The 24,420-nt window shown below is 47.2% G+C and overlaps 1 pseudogene; it reads right to left on the minus strand.

Moving 5' to 3' along the window:
- Positions 1-24,147, minus strand: part of LOC146829339 (uncharacterized) — a 73,103-nt pseudogene extending 48,956 nt beyond the window's left edge.
- Between the last annotated feature and the right edge of the window lie 273 nt (positions 24,148-24,420).

Here is a 24,420-nt window from a genome sequence, read left to right on the forward strand (position 1 = left end):
GCTAAAAAGTGCACACAGCAAACTAGCCATGCCCCCCAAATACACAAAATACACCTCAATGACACAACCACATGGCAAAAAGAAAAACACATTTCCCAGGACAACACACACACCACACCTGACAGCAATACCCCATTTGGACACACCCACATAGGTGAGTATAAAACCAGCCCCTTCCCTGACCACAATCCTTTGCAATACTCCAGGAGAGAAGGGGCACACACCCCAGCTTAAAGGAGAGGCAAAGAACACAACATAATTAGCCACACCACACTCAACACCACCACCACTTCCACACCTGTACCACTAACCCCCTGCACAAGTTACGTTATGTTATATCCTATTGTATAGCGCGCAGCTGCCCCAGCGAAGGGGCGTCCAGGCGCTGGTAGCAGTGTCCAAAGAGAGCCAGGGCTAGACTGTAGGAAACAGGTGGGTTTTGATTGTTTTGTGAAAGGATGACAGGCAGTCTAAGTGATGAATCTGCACAGGGAGGGAGTTCCATAACTTAGCGGCCAGATAGCGGAAGGACCTGCCCCCCGCCCTGGTGCGTTTCACTCGGGGAATGGTAGCCAGGATTTGCTCAGCAGTGCGTAGCTGGCGGGTGGGGACATAGGGGACCAGTAAATTGGATAGGATCTCAGGGGTGGAGAGTTTTAAAATTTTAAAGGCTAAGCACAATGTCTTAAATTTGATCCTCTTGGAAATGGGAAGCCAGTGAAGGCGATGTATAGCGCCCGACGCAGAACATGTTCTGGGGAGTCTGAGCAGAACTCAGGCCGCTGCGTTCTGGACTCATTGAAGGCGGTTCACTTCCCCTTTATTGGCACCTAACAGTAAGGAGTTGGCATAATCAAGTCTCGACAAAATAGTCACCTGGACTATCAGCTGACATGTGGATGGTTCAAAAAACCCTAATATAGGCCTCAGACCCCGTAGGAGTCCAAAGCAGGTGCCAGCAATCTTTTTAGTATGATCTTGAAATCCAAGCGTGGAGTCAAGCCAGATCCCTAGATTCTTCACCGCCGACTTAGGGGTTGGGGCACAGCCCAAGGATACTGGCCACCACTGCGTACTCCAGAGCCCCTTGTCCTTTCCCACCAACAACACTTCAGACTTATTAGCGTTGAGCTGGAGGCAGTTCGTGGTCATCCACATCACACACCATACACATCACAACCACACCCACCACTCACACCCCTGCACCCACAACCACTTTGCACACCACACACCATGTCAACACAGAAAAGGCCCACATTCACTGAGAGTGAGTTGACAGTCATGGTAAATGAGATAGTCAGAGTGGAACCACAACTGTTTGGTAGCCTGGTCCAACAGACACCATTAGCCACAAGGGCACAAATGTGAGCAAGGATAGTCCAACGGGTCAATGCAGTAGGGACCACCCCAAAATCCAAAATGCAGATCATGAAGCGGTGGCATGATCTGAAGAGGGTTGTCAAAGAGAGGAGAAGCAAGAACCGTGAGCTGGCTCAGAGGACTGGCGTTGGCCCTCTACTTACTCCACTTGCTGGACCATGCCATCTTCATAACTAGGTACGTTTAAGGAGGGGCCGAAAGCAATGTAGGGCAATGCACCTGATCCCCTTACCCCTTACACACTGACAATCCCTCATCACGATCGCGATCACTCTCAAAGCGAAAGTGATCGCGATCGCGATGACGCACGCTAGGGATGCGCGTGCAGCAGCGGGGGGAGGGGTATGGTGCAGTAGAAAGCTGGCGCAGGAGATGGCTGGACGAGAGGGGAGGGGGGAATGCAGGGAGCAGCTGTGCACATGCACGCCATCGTGTGCTGTAGCTTGTCGCCAGCACAAAAAGGTGGGTAGCACTTTCGAAACCCACCTACTAAATGTCTCGCCAGACCAGCGCATGCGCTGGGTCAGGCGAGACCTAAAAAGGAGATCATGAAGTGGTGGGATGATCTGAAGAGGGTTGTCAAAGAGAGGAGAAGCAAGAACCGTGAGCTGGCTCAGAGGACTGGCGGTGGCACTCCCATTCCACCAAAACCATTCACACCATGGGAGGAGAAGGTGCTTGCCATTCTGCATCCAGAGAGACTCACAGGAGTAGTCAGGGGATTGGAGGGCGGTAAGTACCAACAAATGACTACCACCACACTGATATGTACTGCCTTGCAAAACTACAAAGCTCCACAACCTAGGACAAATCCCATCCATCTGCACCACACACTCACAAAAACATGTCTCACAGATCCAACATTCACCCACTCCCATTTACCCCAAACGTAGCTACCAACATTTACCATGGGGGCATGTGTACAGGCAGACAGCACTACAACTCCCACCATGTCCCCTTGCCCACACCTCAGCAGGATGGAGCCCTCCCTCCACCCAGAAGCAAGTGTCAGCCATTACATTACCCTCATCAAACATACAGGTAGGTAGCCATCTTCACAGTGAGGGTGTCTGGGGGCGGGAGGCCTGTATCACTACTCCCATCATACCCCCTGTCCCACACCTGATCAGGATGGAGCACTCCCCCACCCAGAAGCAGTTGGAAGCCATTGCAGTACACATAACAAACTTACAGGTAGGAAGCCATCTTGCCTGGGAGGTTGTCTGGGGATGTGAGGCCTGTACCCCTACTCCCACCAAGCCCCCTGTCCCAAACCTCAGCAGGATGAGAACCCTCCCCCACCCCACCCAGAAGCAAGTGTCAGCCATTACATTACCCTCATCAAACTACAGGTAGGTAGCCATCTTCACAGTGAGGGTGTTAGTGGGTGGGAGGCCTGTACCACTACTCCCACCGTGCACCCTGTCCCACACCTGAGCAGGATAGAGCACTCTCCCACCAGAAGCAGTTGGAAGCCATTGCAGTACACCAAAAAAACTTACGGGTAGGTAGACATTTTATTCTGTCTTGTGACCCCACTGAGCAGGATGTAAGTCTCCACCACGCACACACAGATGTGTCACATAACAAAGCCAAATGTGAACACATTACAGGTAAGTAGCCAGTACGTGCACCCACACATTTGTCACAAAAGAAACGGTGCCATATGACAACACCAGCCCTCTCATTGCAAAAATATGCACACCTACCCCATTGCCATGCACAGTGTGCACACAGGTAATCTAAGGAAACTGTCACAGCTACCAAAGTGTGACACACCAATGCAGATGTAGAAGAAAGTCTGGGCACAATAACGCACAGCACCTATTGACATGTGCATCGCCATGGGCCAAGTGCAACAAGACCATTTGAAAAATACGAAAGCATATGTCATGGTACAAATCAACATATGCACAAGATAGGACAAAGGTAGGCAGGAGATGACAATGGCCAGTCCATGGCCAGATGTGATGCCTGCCAGGTCAGACAAATCAACAAAGAGTCCCCAATGAAAAACATACTGTGCCTAGATGGTAACAGGCCCCTGTAATCATGAATTATGCACGTGTCGCATGTTATGCCTTGACATCTCACACCATGGACATGTAATGCGTGTACCAATGCATCATGTCAGGAAGCACAATAGTGCACATAGTAAACAACGTGATAATCAGTCAATTGTGCAGTGTAAAAAAAGTGAATGACACACAGCTAACACAAAGCTTGCGGCGTGCACTACAATGACCATTTTTCCATCTGATCCACAGGTGACCAAGAACTCACTGCAGAGGACAACACCAGCAACCTGCAGAGCCAGTCTCTTCCCCGGTACATGGACTCTCGGATGTTGACTCCTAGGATTCCCTGGACGATGAGCTCGAAGCCGGCCCATCTGGTGTGCAAGGGAGCAACAGGTCCCAGGACCCCATCATCCTCCCCACCACATCTGAGGCAATAACAACTTCACTTCAGACCCCTGCTGTTATGGTCTGTGTGGCCACCACCCCCACCAGTGCTGCCTGCAACACCCTCCCTGTCCCAGAGGATGACCACCCCACACCACCGACGGAGGAGGGCAGGGAGAGGATGCGGGTGCCCACAGTGATGAGGCAACAGGTTTGTGGCAGCAGGGCAGGTCGGAGGGGCAGGGTCACCCACAGACACCAGGAGGCTGGGACCCAATCCCTGGAACACATCACCAGAGTCCTTGGCGCATACGAACAGGCCCAGGGACGAACGGGTCGGTCGGACAAACTGTTGCACAAGCTCATCCTACTGATGAGGTCCATCGGCACCCGCATGGGACAAATTGTGGACCTCTTGGGCCAGCAAGTGGCGGTACTGAGGGACAGGCCTGCGCCACAACCAACACTTCCACCTCCCTCTGGTGGGCCGTAGGATGACAGTTCACCATCCTCCCCTGAGCTCACAGAGAGGGGTGAGTACTCAGACCCCACTGGCCCCCCCTGCCAAACGATGAAGGGGTTGTCCTAAGAAGACCCTGGGAGTATCTGGAGACCACGCACCTACCAGACAGCAGTCATGAAGCCAGCCATGATGGCAACCCCCTTCACCACTGCATTGAGTTTTTGGACTGTCCTTCCCCACACTGCCTTGTGAATGGCATCTGTCTGTTGGGCTGGTTCGCCACATCAATGTGGTGACTACTCGATTATCTCATTTACCATAAATGTCAACTCACTGCTCCACCACCACCTCAATGGAAATTTACACCCCCCTCACATGTCACCATTGCAAATAAAATATCCTTACACACATGTTGTGGTGTCTGCTCCGTCTTTTTTGCTGGATGTAAAGTCTTCAACATGATCACAATGTACCAGGAGAATGGGCTGTATGTAGGCAAGGAGAAGTTGAAGGCACCTAGGGAAACATAACAGAACAACATTCACTGGTCTGGGTGTGGCATCACAGACATCACACAACACCTACCATCAGGGTAACACAACATGCACACGTCACAATGGGCAACAAGTGTCAACATACACGTCCTGTAGATGTTCCCAAATGACCTGTTCCAGAAACATTGCTGAGTCTACAACTGGCTGCTGTTACAATTCTCGCAAACCCCTTCACAACAACAGCAATATCAGCAGACAATGGGTATGTTGTACATTGTCACCCACCTTCCAGTGAAGTAGCGGGTGATGAGCTGTTCACGCAGGTCAACACCTTCCTCCTCTCCACTGTCCTTATCACTGGACACGGGTTGGTTTGCAGGCTGGTGACTTGGGTTCTCACCATCATCCAGGAGCAGGGGAATCTCCTTGTGAATGGCTAGGTTGTGGAGCATGCAGCATGCCACTACAATCTGGCACACCTTCCCAGGCGAGTATGCCAGTGAACCTCTGGTCTTGTCTAGGGAGCGGAAACATGACTTGAGCAGGTCAAAAGTACGCTCCACCACACGACGTGTCCTCCCAATAGCCTCATTGTACCGGACTTCAGTGGGGGCCTGGGATTCCGCAGTGGGCTCAGCAACCAGGGACAGTTGGGTATGCAGAGTCAACTAGCTATGACAAACACAAATAAACATTGCAATGTCGCTGAGGCAGAGGGCAGCAGGTCACACACCCAGCACGCCATACGATTAGGCATACTCACCCACAATCCATGCATGCTCTGGAATCAGATTAGCCATTAACGGGGGCACAATTCTGTTCCGCAGGATGTAGGAGTCATGGTCTGAGCCTGGGAATTTGGCACACACGTGGGAGATGTTCATATCTGCCAGGCACACTACTTGCACATTCATGGAGTGGTAATGTATGCAATTCCTGTAAATGTGCTCACTTGCCTGTGGTGGCACAAGCCCAACATGGGTGCAATCAATGGCACCAACAACATTGGGGATGTGTCCAAGGGGATAGAAGTCACCCTTCACAGCGGGCAATTCAGCATCCCTGGGGAAATGGATGTATCTGTCCTTGTATATCATCATGGCGTCATCATGGCGGACAGTATATCACGCAGCACCATGCTGAGCATCGGTTGTGACATCCCACCAGCGCTGGCCACTGTCTCTTGGAACGATCAAGTGGCAAAAAAATGCAGGGCTGCCATTACCCTATAAGTAGGGGTGAAAGCTGTTGGATATGTCCGGCGAGGCTGCAGGTAGGGCTCCAACAGATCACAAAGGGTTTTTAGGGTGGGTCTATCCAGACGGCATTTCCGGATGATCGCCACATCCTCCATGTTCTCCAGCACCATCAAGTGATTAATCAGATTTGGCCTTGAGTAACAGACCAGCTTACATGTAGGAACACCTTCAGCTACACAAAGGGCACACCTGTCAACTTACACAAAACAAGTACCTCAAACACCACCTTGGTCAATGTGAATGCACATAGGGATATGGCCACATTTCACATGGGCACACCTGGGATTATAGCATCCAGCATATGTGTAACAAATCAACCCCACTGTCTCCTACCTAGCTGCTGTACCTGTCACACCTTCATGCGTCATTTCAACCTGGCACGCATCCACCACACAATGACCACAGTCGGCGCAGGAATGACAAATGTGTGCATGAGCAGACATGAGAGGTCATGCAAAATAGATCATCATTCATTGAGATGAGCATTGCTGTGATTGTCACTGCACCTCAACACATTGACATGTGTACACATTGTAGAGTCCAGAACAACACTGCCCTGCCTACACGACCATCAAATTCATAAGAGACATGTGAGTGAGTACAGGCCAATCTACGAAATCACACACACAAACATGGCATATGTAGTCACTAGTTTAGTAAATGGAACATTGGCATCGTGTGCACAATGATGTGCCATTGCCCAAGTGGGTACTGTGCACTGTTGATGTTTGCCAGATGGCCATTGTATGGCACCCATATTGCGATAGCTACCGCCTGGCCCCAGCGGTGTGTCTCCAGCACCCCCATTCACACAAGTGCGGTAGTGATAGGCATGAAGAAATGGGGAAATGGTGGTTGGCATGCTCCGTCATCCATATTGCGGTATCTACCTCCTGGCCCCGGGGGTGTGTCACCAGCAACCCCATTCACACAAGTGCGGTAGTGATAGGCATGGAGACATGGAGAAATGGCGATTGGCATGCTCCACCATCCATATCGCGGTAGCTACCACCTGGCCCCCGCGGTGTTTCACCAGCACCCCCATTCACACAAGTGCAGTAGTGATAGGAATGGGGACACGGGGAAATGGCAGTTGGCATGCTCCGCCCCCAAAATTGCGGTATCGCACACAGGGCCCCTGCGGTGTGTCACCGCCATGGAGCTTGCCCTAGAGCCAATGAAAACCTTGATAGTGGTGGCATGATGCAATTCTGAAGATCGAGGTAGGCGTGCTCCGCCACCGGGGAGGCGGTCATTGGATGCATTTGAAAGTGGCAGACCTGGACCACCAATTGCTGCAGCTCAGCACCTTTGAAATGACCCCATGGGGCTATATATGTTGAAGTACCGGGGATTTTAGGACCCCAGCGGTGCCAGGGATAGCACCCTATGACTTCGGGTTATCCTGTTGCTGTAGTATTATAAAAGACGCTCTCACGGTAATGCAACAAAGAAACTGACAGAAGAAGCTGAAATATGAAAAAGACATCTTTATTAAACATTAAATGAGTGAGACTACGTCGCACAGAAGCCTTAGCAACTGAATGAGGCAGTCTGCAGAACGAAAACCAGTGTTCTCTTTTATAATGCATATTATGCTCTGGGCAACACCGCCCTTCTCTTGCAGTTGGTCATTCACATATTTTACTTCAAAGAACAAGCAGAGTCATGATTGCAATCTCACATTTCAGTTCAGCCAGCCCGCAATAATTTACCGAGCAAGGCTCAGATCCCACATCTGACCCCAATAAACATGAGCATCTCCTGTTTTAAGAAACAGGCCATAAAGCAGGAACAAGCAGGTGCGAAAGTGATTAGCCGGAGGCTTGTGTGCGATGAAAGGACTTTATGGTGTGTCAAGCCCTGATGCTAATCACAGGTGGCCGGAGGAAGGGGAGCTCGTGAGACCGGACTGACCTGGGGCAGCGGAGACCAGCTGCCCAGGTCATGGAGAAGTCAAGCAGAAAGTACATGTATTCTAAAGGCCCGTACTTGCTTATGTGTTTGTCTATGTGAGGGCAACTTATTAAGATGGCCACCGCTCCAAGATGGAACCCACGGAGTCAATGTAGAATAACGTATACATAGTGCATTTGGCAATGGGACGTTATGCAAAGCGCTTGTAAATACCGCATTGACCAATCGCGGTTTACTAATACATGAATAAACAGGGGTAGGGCCCTGTCTCTTACGTGGTCCCAAATACCAAAGTACGACAGACCCTCCTTTTGCCCTTACATAGGCAATCACTATACTCATACTGATCTTAGTCCAGGTCTACAGACATGAAGTCATGGAGATGTTTCTGTAGCATCATCCTATTACTTAGCGACTCTCACGGGACACATGTAGTAGCACAAAGGCCACATATGGCAGGACAAAATAAGGAATACCTCTATCTAGTGATGTTCACTACTAACTAGTGTCGATGCAGAAGCTGTATAGAAGAATTGCTTACGAATTCTGATCTTTTAACCTGCTCATGTTCAGGAAAAGGGTGAAAAAGAGTGCAAAGAAACAGTAGTGGGAAAAGACATAGGTTGAGAAGCGGTTGCAGAAGTCAATTGGGTAGAGAAAAACAATCCCACCCATAAATGACAACGTCATGTTTAAAACCCACTAGGAAACACTTTATTAAGAATATTTAGACAACGGGAGAAAGTAGCGACCCCTATTACAAATGAAATATTTAGTAACATTTTAGGGCTCCTATACATTTTGTATGTTCAGGTGAAACAGTGGTGACCCTCATCAATGCTCTGAGGTGAAAAGGGGGCACCTTTCCACAGAAAATGGATTTTATTCTGCTTATACTAGACAATGCCAGCAAAACAAACAGTCTTCTAACACCTAGTCTATACAATCACACGGAAACCTCTCGTGAAACCACCTATGCCCAGAGTCCGTTCAAAAAGCCTCTCTGGCAGGCTTCTATTGTCCATCAAATCTTCTTCTGTTGTTTTCTTTTGCATGGGCCTCTTCATTCAAGCCTTTCATGAAAAAAAAGAAAGTACTGCTCAGTTGGAGTGCCCTCCTGGCAAACACTCACAGCTCACGGTCTCAATGTTTCAAGGCAGTGCACCTGTGTCTTTCCTCTGCTGCAGACACTACAAATAATATGCTCTTCATTGGTCATGGGCACAGATCATCTTGTGCAGACCCGGGACCATTCTCAGGATCCAACACTCATCATTCGGTATCAGAGGACGCTCAGGCTGCTCTTTCATGGGCACTGGAATGTAGTGCCTTCTGTCAATCTTGGATCCGCCGGTGCACTGCACTTCCATTGAGGCAAAGGAACAGAGGGGGTATGTGTGGCCAAAAACTCAGGCCAAGGGGCTCAAGGGACTGCACACTGTCAGAGGTTACCAGCACATGACAGGCGCTCTTGTGTACTGAAATTCTGGTTCTGTGGCAAAACCAGCTCCTCCATCTTTTCTGATGTTGAACGCCTTATGACGAAGCAAGCGTGATGCTTTAACCAGTTCGTTGTATAACAAGGGGACTGTAAACAGGTGGCCTGCGGTCCTTCAAAGGAGTGGCCACACGCCATGGGACAATTTTGGTCCAGAATACACTGTCTTTCTTAGGAAGCAATACAAATAAAAAAGGGCAGTAGGCAAAACAGTTCCTCTAAGCTTTTCAATTGGGTTTCCGTGTGAGAGCCTTCATCATCTAAGGGTAGATAACTACAAGAGAATTCTATCTAAAATGGATGTCTTCACATATGGTGGCATTGTCTAAGAGGGCAAACACACATTTTTTTTCTGAATGATTACATATAAGTGTTTCTAAATTCCTTATCTAGGACATTTCAATAGAGAAATCACATGGTACAGATTATCATAGGCATGTAGAAACCTTTCATATCAGGTGCACTAGGCAATACACAGGCTAATAGTCAGATATGAAAACAAAAGACAAGAACTAGAGGGTCCTGATATTTGCATGATTAGAACACATCTGATCCCACCAAAAATTAAAGCAGCAGGAACAAAAAGGGTAAAAACCACATTAAAAATAGACATTGAAAATTCGTCATGTTCAAAAGGGTAAACGCAAGATATCTCCTATTGGTATGGAAAACTTGTCTTACTATAATATTGAGTCAGTTAGCCAGGCTATCGCTATCCTGACAGTCAGGCTGGAAAACATTGCAGCAGGCCTAAGGAAAATTCTTGGAAACCAGTCTGGTCATACAAAAGGGAATTGTACATAATATGGGGGTTCCTGATGCATCACTGCAGTCTGGAAGTATGTACCTGAACAATACACCTACAATAATAAATGGGCTGACTGGTGAAAGGAATACGGAAAAGGGAATTGGAACTAGGACACAACTAAAATCCCCAATCACTAAGCATAATGCGACATTGGGCAGGGAAGAAACAAAAGCAATAAAAAATAAAAATCTATAGGAAGGACAAGAATTTACTTGGGTGGTAGTCAGGCATGTGACATCACCAAGAGTACGGGTGATACACAAAAGGCCAAAGTCACATACATTTTAACTCTACCGCTGGCGACTACACCATATACGGTAATCTTAGCTAATGTTCCAGTTCCTTCTGCAGGGAAAAATGAATACCTAGTTTCCTTTTAAGAAGCAAAGGCCATATGCTACTTAGGAGAAAGGACACCATTACCTAATGTAATATAGAAATTAGGCCACCTTGAGTCACAGATCTATAATTTCATCCTTAGGTCCAATCAAGGATACATAAATGTAGGGCTGCCTGTTCCTTTAAGGGAAGGGCAGTAACGTGACAGGTCACAGGTGACAGGTGACACACTTTGATCCTGTAGATCTCTTTTAGTTTTCTGTAATACCATTATAGCCAATTTAGACATGCACTGGTAAAGTGCTGCCTCTCATGTTCACAGCATGAAAATATCATTAGCTGTGGAATTTAGTAACCAGAACAAGTTCAACCAACTGTTGCGTAGCGATGGGCATCGTCATGACCATCCCCATACAACGAAAACATGCAAAAAATAATAAAAACGCACAAAACATCAAAGCCATCAGATATACTTGCTGTATATCAAGCACAAAAAGCATAGACAAAACAATAGCATATGTAAAAAGCGGTGACACACAACACCATGTCATGTACTTTATGCACTGTAAAACTGCAGCCCAAAACCCAATATTTGGGCCTGTTTAATTTGTCAGGTTTAAAATACTTACCCTCCTTTTTGACAGTAGATCACCAGGCAATGGAAATCTGCTGTCAAACATAACTCTACTGTTACTCTTCTAACATACAGGACCAGCAAGAACAATTCATGATAGAACCAAATACACAAAAATAAATTGCATTACTTAACTGTTACCCTCTTGTCAGTCCTTTCAACATCCAGCCACTCAAGTTTTACATTTCTAGAAATAAAAAATCGTTACACTGACACTCCATAGTAATTTGAAACCTACAATTTCCACTGTGAAAAAGAAGTCTTAATTGGCAATGCATTCTCACGTCGGCATGTAGCCTTAAAGAAATTTTAGAAAAAGGCTGCATCTTGTTTTCTGTCTAAGACTTAATGCAACACTTCGTTTTCTGTTAAATAAGAGCAACTATAGCAGGCATCATTCTATTTTCTTTTTTTTTTTAGAGCACCAATGTATCAGCAAAGCATTTAACATGATGTTTGGACTTTCAAAGAAAACCCCTTTTCCCGGTGGAATTAAGTTCTTTAGTTTTAGTGATGCTATGGAGAAACTAGAAACCCCACCTTTAGAGGCCCGTGTAGCAAGGTCATTCTGCATTCCACAGAGGCAAGGCCCTAATTTAAAAGGTCATAAAAGTCAACGTGGCAGCCTACTCATTGTTTACACTAAAGATAGCATCTCAGCAGCCTGACTGCGCCAGCCTCTGCAGCTCCCAACCCCCAGCTTCTAGCACTCTGAATTCGTCAAAGCCAGAAGGCCTTCCTAATCCCTCCTAACTTGCAATAATTCGCTCTATGTTAAAAAATAATTTCTTCTTTTTAGGCGCTAAAAAAATTATCCCTATTCCCAGATTGTTAAACTACATGTACTGTGAATAATTCACAAAACTTAATAACACACATACCAGTTTTTAGAATAAATGCTTGTTGTAATCCTATGCAATGGTATACATTTCATCAACCTTAAGTGAATTGTATTCACAATGAGTTTTGATATTTTCTTCATCATTTAGTCATTTGCCTTTATTCGAGCTCTGTTAGTCCCTTTTATATTAGCATATGAAACTCAGTGCCTCCCGCCAGGTAATCACAATATTTTCACCCCTACTGCTAGAACCTGCAATCTCATCTTTCCTCTCCTACTTACTCAAACCGGTACCATATTCCTCTTTATTCCCTTCGTCAATACAACCTTCCTCATGCTACTCTTCATGTCTTTATTACTCCCCTTCATCATCTCTCTTCCCTCCACGGCATTGTATTTTCCCAATTGTTCTTCTCCTTCCTACGTATTACCCAGTTCCTATAACCGTAGTTCTACATTTCTCCACCCCTCTATCATTACTGACTTCATCACGTACCTGCTCACAAACATCCTCTTTTTCCTTCATCAAAAAACAATTCTCCATTCCTCTTTCTCTATGTGGGTGCTAACTCCATTAAGGCCGTTTTTTATTAACATCAAATAGTTGCGGGTTGCGACACCATATTTTATTTAATTTCCCCAAGTTTTTAACAAGGTCTTGTTTGTCATAGCGTGTTCAGTAGTATTGTGACAGACACAGCTAAAGTTAGAACCTTCAACCCTGATATTAAAACAAGCCTTTGTACTGGCACATTGACTCATTGAATCATAAGAAGGCACAACCTGTAAATATATATCAAAACCTAAACGTATGCATTTACTGAAGCCTGAGACACTTTAAACAGTACTCTGAATGAAAGAAAATGCAATTGAAACAGTCTTTTTATCCCCAAATTCGACTTTGATATTTTAAGCATTAAAAAATGAATATCCTACAATTTTCTTGCGTAATATGCATTACCAGAATGTCTATTACATAACCCATGAGTCAGGCATTGGAAATAATAACTCATACTTTATAAAAATGAGCTTGTTTGCGCCTGCGCCAAGGGAAAATTGTACGCGCGAATGCTTGTCATTTTAGTGATGCAACACAACTTAAATCAAATTTTAATGCTAGGAGGTCATAGTATGAGTATTAAGCTTTATAAATATCAAAAAACGATTTTGAAAAGCACTTATTTTTTAAAATAATTTTTCCCATGATTAATAATTTTCTTTTTAAAAAATCCCAATTATTCGTTTTTGTGATAATTCCATGTATAAAAAACAAGCTGCATCCCTTGCCTATCATTTTGGACACATTTAACTCACAAGCCTAAGCGCATAAGCCCAATTTGAAACCCGCCACATTTTTGCGCCACTTTCATTTAAAAAACGGTTCTGCCAAATTTCACCCGTGTTCAACTGGGAAGGTGCTGGCTGAATGAACATTTCTATCAAATATACTGCAGCTGAAAAGTTTGCCTGTGAACATCTAATATAACGCATCTAAGGAAAATGCTGTAAATGTATTTACTTTTGCAAAAATAGATAATTTCGTTTTTGGGGCCTGATTTATATCTATCGAATGTGTTTCTAATTTTATCCTTTAAGCATTTAACGGCAGTTTTGTATATGTGCACAATTGCTCATCCTATAAATTAAAGAGCACCATATAGCTATTTTAGCAAATCAAATGGTTAATTTCTGGATTCCTTTTCTAAGTTTGTACTTGATATTAATTAACCAACAATTTACTTAACAGACTGGAAACATCAGAAGACCCACAAACACATATTGAGCTCATTTCAGACACAAACAGAAAGGGGTTAAACAGACAATACAGCGCGCTTTAGCCATTTTTCATAAATAGCGCCGTCGCAATTTACTTACAGAAGTTGCACTAATGATAAAAAAACCACAGACATTTAAACACACAGTTGACTTACAAATCAATACGCATGACAGAAAGAAAGAACAGCTCACAGACTATACTTGAAACAAACCATTTGCAAATACTGGTTGTAGGTCATATTTACAAGCAACGCTTTTCAATAGTGTTCCAAAAGGCTGCATAAACAGCCCCACAGACAGATGCATGTCCAAGAAGTAGTGAATGCGCTCAATTCACTAGCTCTGCCTAGCAGAACACCACACAAAATCGTTGTGCATATTTTCATTCGTGAAACTGCGCAGAACGAAGGATCCTTGTTTTGTATTATGTCATATTTTAATTCCCTGGGGATACAAAATCACCAAGGAAGAAATATGTTTTTAAATCTAACCTATTTAGATATTTCCCACACTATGGTACCTTTCAAAACAAAAAGCAACACATTTTTCCATGTGAGCTTACAAACAGGCATGCCAAAAATACTGCGGAAAACGCAAGTATTATAATCAAAACCAAATGGAGAAATATCGCCTCATTACCTGCCTACACAAATTGCAATTCGCATATCCAAACTTATACAAACCAAAAGCTACATTTCCAAATTTGCTAAGATCAGGCATCTTATAGCTCACTAATCTAGCTCCAAACTTCAAGGGTTTATCTCTACCAATAAACTCGCAAATATGCGAGACCCTCGGTTTTGGTAATTGCAATGACCAAATCAGAAACCAAGAAACCAACGCCTCGGCTTTGGTAATTGCGATAACCAAATTAAAGACCCAAAGAACCAAAGGACTGGGAGCGACCCACTTATACTTAATTCTTATTCTTAATAATCAAAAAGGTTATCCAAATTCTAACTGTCAAGTTCTACATGCCCATACGTCTTTTATAATACTCACGCCAAAAGGGTTCTAATCGGGAGTGACATCTTTTGGAGAGTCAAAGTCAGAAAGATCAGAGATATACTGGGCTGCAGAGACAAAGAATCCCCCAGAACCTCGGTACCTGCTTAGTGGATTTCTGTCCTGTTCTTCCCAGTAGATTTCTGTCCTCTGACAAGATCGCTCCTCCAGATAGTCACTTGTATTGATGCCACTTGTCGGGCGCCAATTGAAGTACCGGGGATTTTAGGACCCCAGCGGTGCCAGGGATAGCACCCTATGACTTCGGGTTATCCTGTTGCTGTAGTATTATAAAAGACGCTCTCACGGTAATGCAACAAAGAAACTGACAGAAGAAGCTGAAATATGAAAAAGACATCTTTATTAAACATTAAATGAGTGAGACTACGTCGCACAGAAGCCTTAGCAACTGAATGAGGCAGTCTGCAGAACGAAAACCAGTGTTCTCTTTTATAATGCATATTATGCTCTGGGCAACACCGCCCTTCTCTTGCAGTTGGTCATTCACATATTTTACTTCAAAGAACAAGCAGAGTCATGATTGCAATCTCACATTTCAGTTCAGCCAGCCCGCAATTATTTACCGAGCAAGGCTCAGATCCCACATCTGACCCCAATAAACATGAGCATCTCCTGTTTTAAGAAACAGGCCATAAAGCAGGAACAAGCAGGTGCGAAAGTGATTAGCCGGAGGCTTGTGTGCGATGAAAGGACTTTATGGTGTGTCAAGCCCTGATGCTAATCACAGGTGGCCGGAGGAAGGGGAGCTCGTGAGACCGGACTGACCTGGGGCAGCGGAGACCAGCTGCCCAGGTCATGGAGAAGTCAAGCAGAAAGTACATGTATTCTAAAGGCCCGTACTTGCTTATGTGTTTGTCTATGTGAGGGCAACTTATTAAGATGGCCACCGCTCCAAGATGGAACCCACGGAGTCAATGTAGAATAACGTATACATAGTGCATTTGGCAATGGGACGTTATGCAAAGCGCTTGTAAATACCGCATTGACCAATCGCGGTTTACTAATACATGAATAAACAGGGGTAGGGCCCTGTCTCCTACGTGGTCCCAAATACCAAAGTACGACAATGTGTGGGAGTGAGCCTCACATTTCCACTGCTCCCAGAGCCAGATGCCAGAGACCCCTCACCTGCTGCTGCTTCCAGGGACTGCGGCCTGAGACCCCTCACCTTCGGCTGCCTCCAGGGACTGCTGCCAGAGACCCCTCACCTGCTGCTGCCTCCAGAGACTGCTGCCAGAGACCCCTCACCTGCTGCCTGCTGCTGCCTCCAGGGACTGCTCCCTGAGACCCCTCACCTGCTGCCTCTTGCTGCCTCCGGGGACTGCTGCCAGAGACCCCTCACCTGCTGCCTGCTACTGCCTCCAGGGACTGCTGCCAGAGATCCCTCACCTGCTGCCTGCTGCTGCCTCCAGGGACTGCTGCCTAAGACCCCTCACCACCCAATTCCGCCGCTATTGTCTCATGTCCACAGTGATGGCAAGGACAGAGAAGATCCGTGCCAGTCCCTTCATGAGCGAGGAGCTGGAGGTCCTGGTGGACGAGGTGCTCACATAGTACCCAAGGCTATATGGTGCCCCAAATGTCGTGGTAAGTCCTCAACATCTGGGGGTAGGGCAGGGGGGGCACACATGTAGTTGGACTGATGTAGTATGTGCCTGAGAGTGTGGGGTTGTGTTATGCACTGCCTGACATGCTTTCTCCAGGGGGAAGGTGTGTGTACCCAATGCCACAGGTTTGCCTGCCTGCAAATGTATGTATGAGTGACCTGTGCTGTCAGCCATACAGTGATGCAGAAGGTTGTTCATGCAGGACAGTGATTGCTTGGCTGAATAGCTGTGCGTGGTGCCCATGTAATCCATCTCAGTTTGAGCCCAGCTGGCCAGCACAGTCTCCGCCCACAAAGACAAGGACACATCACTTCACTTACAGAGTATTACATCAGTCTTTTCACATTACACCTCAGCTATGGGCCATCTCAGCACTGTAGATTGCACACGACCGGCCCTGTGAATAGGATTTTGGATTTGTGAGATCATGTCCCTCAATGTGACATCCATGACACAGTCATCTATTCACAGGGCAGGGATATTGAGGGCTGCGCAGTCTTTGACACAGTGAGTCTACCCCCAAAAACAGGTTGACATGTGATATATGTGTTGCTCAAGCCAACAAAGGGCTGGAGATGTGGGCAGGCTACATAGGTGTTTCAGTGCTGGCATCCTGCATGTGTGTGAGATGTGCAGGGACTGTGTTCCTCCTCACACCTGCATGCTTTTACATCAGCTTTTCCCATGCAGAAGTACCATGTGAGATGTACTCTAGTCTCTGATAGACATATCGTTGGATATGTGATGAGTTTGTATCTTGCTGCTGTACTGATACATGTTGGTACATGATACTGTGTCACTGATCATTTCCCCTCTTGTTTCCCATGCCCGCAGCTCAAGGTACACCAGTCCAAGGCCGTGTGGAGGGCCATTGCAGTGAAGGTGCAAGCTCTGGGTGTCTCAAACTGACGGCGCACCCACTGCCACAAGAGATGGGACGACATCAGCTGGCTGGCAAAGAACGTGGCGGAGATGACCTTGGGGCCACTTCCTCGTACTGGGCATTTGGCATGGCACAGCACAGCATGACACCACTAATGGGGTGCATCTTGGCGGTGACACAGCCTGAGCTGGATGCACGTTTGAAGGAGCATCACCAGCAAGCCAGGTTTGAGCATTTGTGGAGGGTGGCTGCATGTGTACAGAGCCTGCGCCAGCGCTGGCCTATGTGATGTTGGTAGTGTGATGCAGTGGCATGTATGTGGCTGCTCGGCTGGGTGCCGGAGTCATGCATTTGCCCTACCTGTACTTACAAAGGTGATTTGGATGCAGTGCATTCACATTGCATTCTGAGTTGTGCTCTTCAGGTTTCTTCTGCATTGGGGTAGTCTTGGAAATCCCATGGGAGGGAACAGCAGTGTGCTCGATCTGACTGTGCCTTCATCAATGCATCCATTGCATTCACCCAGATTGGGGAGGCCTAGACATCTGACAACAATGTGCACCAGTCTTTTCTCCTCAAAATACAACATGGTGGATGGCATGGGCTAATGGCCATTGCGGACTGTCATGTTGTAGTCTGTGTTGTCCCCTCCTGTTCCATCCAGATCTGTCATTGGCAACAAGTAGTGTGCCCCCCTCATGTCCCTATGTGTGCTCAGAACTAGTTGTGTGTCTGGTTGAACAGAGCCACAAGCAGGGTGTTGTGTGTTGTGGTCATCACATGATTTACTCATGCCTGAGTTTCCATTTTCCATGCGCTGCTTTAGTCTATATAGTGAGGTAGCACAATGTGAATGCACAGGGTGGTGTGCAACATTTAGATTTGGTCAACTTTTGTCATGCATTGCTTGCATATGTTTGTTCACTTGCTGCCACTGACCTGACCCTGCATCTCTCTCTCTCATACAGTTTCTACTGTGGTCACGAAGGGACAGGAGACGGACACCAGTGGGGGTGAAACCAGCTCAACAGCTGCACAGGAGCCCAGTGACACAGATGTCACCAGTGCCTCAGAGGGGGACAGCAGTCTGTTGGAGGAATCCCAGTCTGAGACGCAAAGTACCACATCATCTGATGCCAGAGGGGATGCATCCATGTTGGTGGGCATAGGGAATGGGGACTCTGCATCATCTTCCACCACACAGCGGCCAGTGCCCACCCTCCCAGCCATTTCCTCTGGTGCTGCCTGTGTCCGCCTCAGTAAGAGGGAAAGAGTGTCCTTCACCCCTTGCACTGCTGCCCCTGCCCCTGTCCCCCCTGCTGCCGTCAGTGCTGAATCTGTAGACCTTTTGTGCCAGCTGTGTGTAGGCCAAACAGCTCTCCTCAATGCCTTCATTGATGACAAAAAATTGGCCCAGGTGGTTGCTTTCATGGAGGGCATACATTCAGACGTGGTTGGGCTGCACCGGACTGTCCAGGCTTTGTCCTCAACAGTGAAGTCTTCCCTTCAACAGGCACATACTGTGGGGCAGATTTACAACAAACTAACGCAGCATGGTGCAGCAAGTAATTTTGCTGCGCCGTGCTGCGTTAGAATGGAAAGCACAGAGATGCGACATATTTACAAGAATATGTTGCATCTCTGTGCTTCCCCTGCGCTGGCACACAAACTGCAGCCATGCGCCGGCGCAGGCACCCTTGCACCATGGTGCAAGGATGCCTGCATCGTGGGGAGATTGTTTTTGTGCAGGGAGGGACACCTTCCTGCACAAAAACAATCACAAGAGGCTTTTTCCTCTTTCAATGCGTGCTGTAGAATGCAGCACGCATTGAAAGAGAAAAAAACGTGGAGAAATGAAAACATTTCTCCTCGTTGCGCCTCGCTACGCAACCTCTAGGGTGGCGTAGCCTTCACATGCATCTCCAGATTTACGATTTCTCGTAAATCTGGAGATGTGTCTAGTTCCATGGGTGTTGCGTGGGAACACCCACAGCAACACCCATGGAACGCCCCTTCAACGCACAGTGCTGCGTGTGAAGGGGCCATATTTACAAGGAGAGGAAAAGTCACGCAGGGTGGCTTTTCCTCTCCTTGTAAATATGGAGGAGCCCCCTGCACCACCAGTCCGTCACGAAAAGTGATGTAGTGGTGGCGCAGGGGGCTTGTAAATCTGCCCCTCAATGTCTAGCTCCGGTCCCTTTGTCCACCCCCCTGGCAGTGGCTACATCTGACGATAGTGACAATGGTTCACATACATCAAAGTCATGATACGGCACACAAAGCACACAGCAGCAGCAACCCAAGCGGTCCCGGGCACAGACACCATCCCCATAGAAGACCAAAGCCACCCCAGAGCGCAGAGAGAAAAGCCCGTCAGGCGATGCCAGGGGCCAAAAAGCAAAGCAGCAGACCTCAGGCACACATGCCTCTGATGCATACCCATCCAAGGACTCTCCTGCCCCTTAAGCATCTCGCAAAGAGAAGCATACAGTGTCTGTGCCCACCAAGGAGGTGGTGCATGCCAAGGGTACACCTATGAAGGACTCCAAGACAGATTCACCCACCACATTGACTCCCATTCCAAGCCCAGTGAAGCAGGGGAAGGAGGGCACTGTAGGGGTGACACCTAGTAAACAGGGGAAGGGGGGGCAGAGGCGAAGCCAGGCAAAGTGTTCCGCTGGGTCCAGCACATCACCAGAAGGAGTGCCAGAGTCTGCACCTGATGCAGCTTTGGTGGTGAGTGTTTCTGTTGTGTCCACATCACTTCTCTATGATCCAGCGTCATTCAAGCAATTTAAGATCCCCAAGAAGTGGAAAGGCACCCCTCCACAATCTCCCAGCCACACCGTGTCTCCCGTCTGCATCACTCCACCTTCACGTGCCACTACACCACCTGGTTCAAGGAGCTCTCCAGCTTGCCAAGCCACTGATAGCTCTAACTCAGCTGTTCCGCTCTCTCCCCGTGTATGTGCCCTGACAGTCCCCGAGACACAGCCAGCTCCCAGTCTGCCTGACATCCAAGTCTGAGTGTTGTTCACCCTCACATGCCTGTCTCTCACACACATAGGCCTGTATTGCCCATTGTCACCCACTGACTGTGTTGCTGACCATGGAAAGGTACAGTCGCACACATTCCCTGTGCAGCTTCTCGTAGACCTACTCTACACTCTGCCCTGGCCACTGGCCTTGCTGTTTTGCCCTTGCCTGTGAAGCTTCTCACGGACATACTCTGCACTCTGCCCTGGCCACTGGCCTTGATTTTCACTGCTGTTTTGCCCTTGCCTGTGCAGCTTCTCATGGATCTACTCTACACTTTGCCCTGGCCACTGGCCTTGCTGCTCTGCCCTTGCCTGTGCAGCTTCTCATGTACCTACTCTGCAGTCTGCCCTGGCCACAAGCCTTGCTGTTTTGCCCTTGCCTGTGCAGCTTCTCATGGACATACTCTGCACTCTGCCCTGGCCACTGGCCATGTTGTTCAATGCTGTTTTGCCCTTGCCTGTGCAGCTTCTCATGGTCATACTCTGCACTCTGCCCTGGCTACTGGCCTTGCTGTTTTGCCCTTGCCTGTGCAGCTTCTCATGGACATACTCTGTACTCTGCCCTGGCCACTGGCCTTGCTATTCTGCCCTTGCCTGTGCAGCTTCTCATGGACATACTCTGCACTCTGCTCTGGCCACTGGCCTTGCTGTTTTGCCCTTGCCTGTGCAGCTTCTCATGGACATACTCTGCACTCTGCCCTGGCCACTGGCCTTGTTGTTCACTGCTGTTTTACCCTTGCCTGTGCAGCTTCTCATGGACATGCTCTGCATTTTGTGCCTTACTCTTCTCTTCTCATGTTGCCTATCTGTGCAATATGTGAATAAAGACAGTTGCTCCAGTTGTCTATTTTGTCAGTGTCCTTACTGAATAAAGTTATTTTGCTGTGTGTATATGGTTTACTGTGCCACATGGTCTGTGTGCCACTTCAACATAGTCAATGTTTGGGCTCACTTACTCTCTTTTTTCAGGGGTGTAAGGGTCTTCAGTTCTTCCTGACCCAGATACTTGTGGGACTAATGGTGTCAATATACAATGGTTAGCAGTTGTCATTTACTTGATTTGTTCATGTTGGCTATATTGTACACGTCAGGTTGGGGGGCACTGCCAGCACAGAGTGGGTTTCTGCACACAGTATGGCAGGCAGGCTGGCCAGGGTCATCATGTATGTGTGTTCTTCCTTTATGTGTACCCAGTGGTGTATGTGTGTGATCATCTTGTGATGGCCAGTCATCCTAGTCCCATGGCTTACTTTCCATTTGTCCTCTTGGATGGTCAGTTAGTGTGCAGTGTGAAGGGGGTGAGTTTGTCGGGAGTGTTGATGTGTGCATGCCCCTGCATTGTCAACTACACACATGTGTCTCCCAGGAGTTGTGTGCCTGTTGTTTTGATTGTTCGGCCCTGTGGATGTGGTTGTATGCACATGTGTGAGTTGTATCATGTGCACTGTGCAGTGTATTGGTATGTCCTTGTAGTTCTGACTCCTACTTGCTGTTTTTGTCACTTCGGAGTATGCAGAGTGTGTGACTGGCAAGTCAGTGTTTTGTTTTGTTGCACATCCATGTATCTTGTTGCTGTTTGTGGAGACTGTGCAGACCTGCTGTTCCACACTGCCATTGTGGTTGTGTTTTCTCATGCATTGCTGTCACATGGTGCCTTCTTGCCTCCAGTGTTGTGTGTGTTGTCATACCATCCCCTATCTGTGCTTCAGATGCCTACCCATTGTGGGTCTGCACTGCCTCTGTTTGCATATGGTACACTCCTGCCATGTCCCCTACTGAAATGCAGTACACTTCACTTTGGTGTCAGCTGTCCCCTTGGTTTACATGCGTGTGTGCCTCCCCATCACTTCATTTGTGCTTTGGGGTGCAGTTCTTTGGCCAGGGTCAATGTGTCACTCAGGGCATTTCACCAATGGGTTGTATGTGATGTTCTGGTGCTGTTTTTCAGTCATGGTTCCTTCAATACAGTTAAACTGTGTGTGCTGCCCAGTCCTCTGGTCAAGTTGTTTCCACCTTTGTGTTCAGATTCAGACTCTAATTCTACTTTTAATGCAATGGAAGACCTTCCCTCTCACAAACCTGATCACTCTTCAGGCACTATTCCAAAAATGCAGCTTTCAAGTAAAGTACCTATAATCTCAGGGACGGAAATCACTTACCAAACACAGCTGAACATAAGGAGATGCGCACCAGTCAATGACAAGGCAACATACAGACATCAGTGACAGAACAGCAGTCCACACAACACCATAAAGCACAGCACAAAGACAACAGCACACCCAGGAAGTGAAGCAATAACACAGCCAACACACATACAGCCAACACAACCCCAACAGATGCACAAGTCTGGGACACAAAGGTGGAAACAAATTGACCAGAGGACTGGGCAGCACACACAGTTGAACTGTATAGGAGCAACCATGACTGACAAACAGCACCAGAACATCACATACAACCCATTGGTGAAATGCCCTGAGTGACACATTGACCCTGGCCAAAGAACTGCACCACAAAGCACAGTGTCACAAATGAAGTGATGGGGAGGCACACACACATGTAAACCAAGGGGACGAGGAAACCCAGAAAAGTCATATCTTAATAGTACCCTCTGAGGCAAAAACGAGGAAGTTTTGACAGACATGGTTACAAACTAATTATCAATCACCCCTCTTTTTTCCCCCCTCTTTTATTTTTTTTAAGCCTTCATTAAACTTCAGATCAGACTTTAGAAGTAGGCTGCCACTTAAAAAGTGCCTTTTTCGCCTCCTGCTCATTAAAAAAAAAATGTGTGCGACCATCCTTAATGACTTTTAAACGGGTAGGCTCCTGTATGAAGACCTGCGTGCACACAGCTTTAAACGGGTCCATCAGTTGGCGGAGCTACCAGCGCTTGTCCATAGTTGTTTTGCACAAGTCTGAATGCACAAAAATAGACATAGTATCTACTTTGACTGGTGTTGTGTGCCGTTCCTTAAAAAAGATTGCCTGGCAAAGCAAAAAATGGCCAAGAACACCAGAATAGGCCTTGCAAAATTTGGTTTGGCCTGGCTACTTTGTGGGAGAAATAGAGGAAGTCTATGCGCTCTCTGAACTTGGGTGTCCATGTCCCAATATTCCAGATCAGGGAAAGCCTTCTGTAGCGGATTTACGATAAATACCCGTGGGTCAGAGCCTTCCCTGCCTTCCAGAATTCCGAAAATCCTCAAATTCTGCCAATTTTCAAGATCTTCGATCTTAAATTGCATAAGAGTCATTTGAGAGTCTTGTGTTTTAACCAGATTCACTGTTTGGGTATTGACCTCCTCCACAGCTGCCACCCGTTGTTGAAGGTCAAAGACCTCAAAAGTTAAATGGGAAACCTTGACTGTAACTTCTGACAGTGCTTGCTTGATTTCAGTACTGTCGGCCTTGGCCTTCTGATAATAGACTTGTGCTTCCGCTCCCTGAATGGCGAGCCCCTGCATAATTCTGGAGAGTGAAGGTTCTTCCTCCTCACCATCCCTAGTATGCTGAGTAGGCTTAGCGCTGCTTAAATTTCCGGTTTCTTTACTAGGCAGTGTAGAAGAGGATGCCGATGTAGGTATGACAGGAGTAGACATCGTGGATAGAATTGTGGATATGGGGGATATAAACCCCGAGGCATGAGCAGTCTCCATATCTGTTGGCATTTGGAAAGAGCCTTGACCTCCATTATTAGTCCCACTTTGTAAGCTGCCTTGAGCATGCTGGCCTTCGGCACCCATGCCAGCAGCTGGAAGGGCCTCGCGGGTGTTTGCCATAGTATTCACCATCAAATCAAGCCGCCCATGATGCGAGATAGCATTTAGAATGTTACCATGGTCCCCTGGATTAGATGATCTAGAGACAATAGATTTTACTTCGCCTTTTGAAGAGACCCACTTCCGCAATGGGCTCACCCCTGGACCAGCTTTTGCAGCACTTGATGTTTCCCTGAATCATCTCAGCACCTCTGACACCTGAGCCTTGGCTATTTGCATGTTTATCTGTCAGTGGTATGGTTGGGTAGTGGTGGGTTCAGGTGGGTTGTGGGG

Source organism: Triturus cristatus, chromosome 5_2 (genome assembly GCF_964204655.1).
Source record: "Triturus cristatus chromosome 5_2, aTriCri1.1, whole genome shotgun sequence".
In the NCBI taxonomy this organism is placed as follows: Eukaryota; Metazoa; Chordata; class Amphibia; order Caudata; family Salamandridae; genus Triturus; species Triturus cristatus.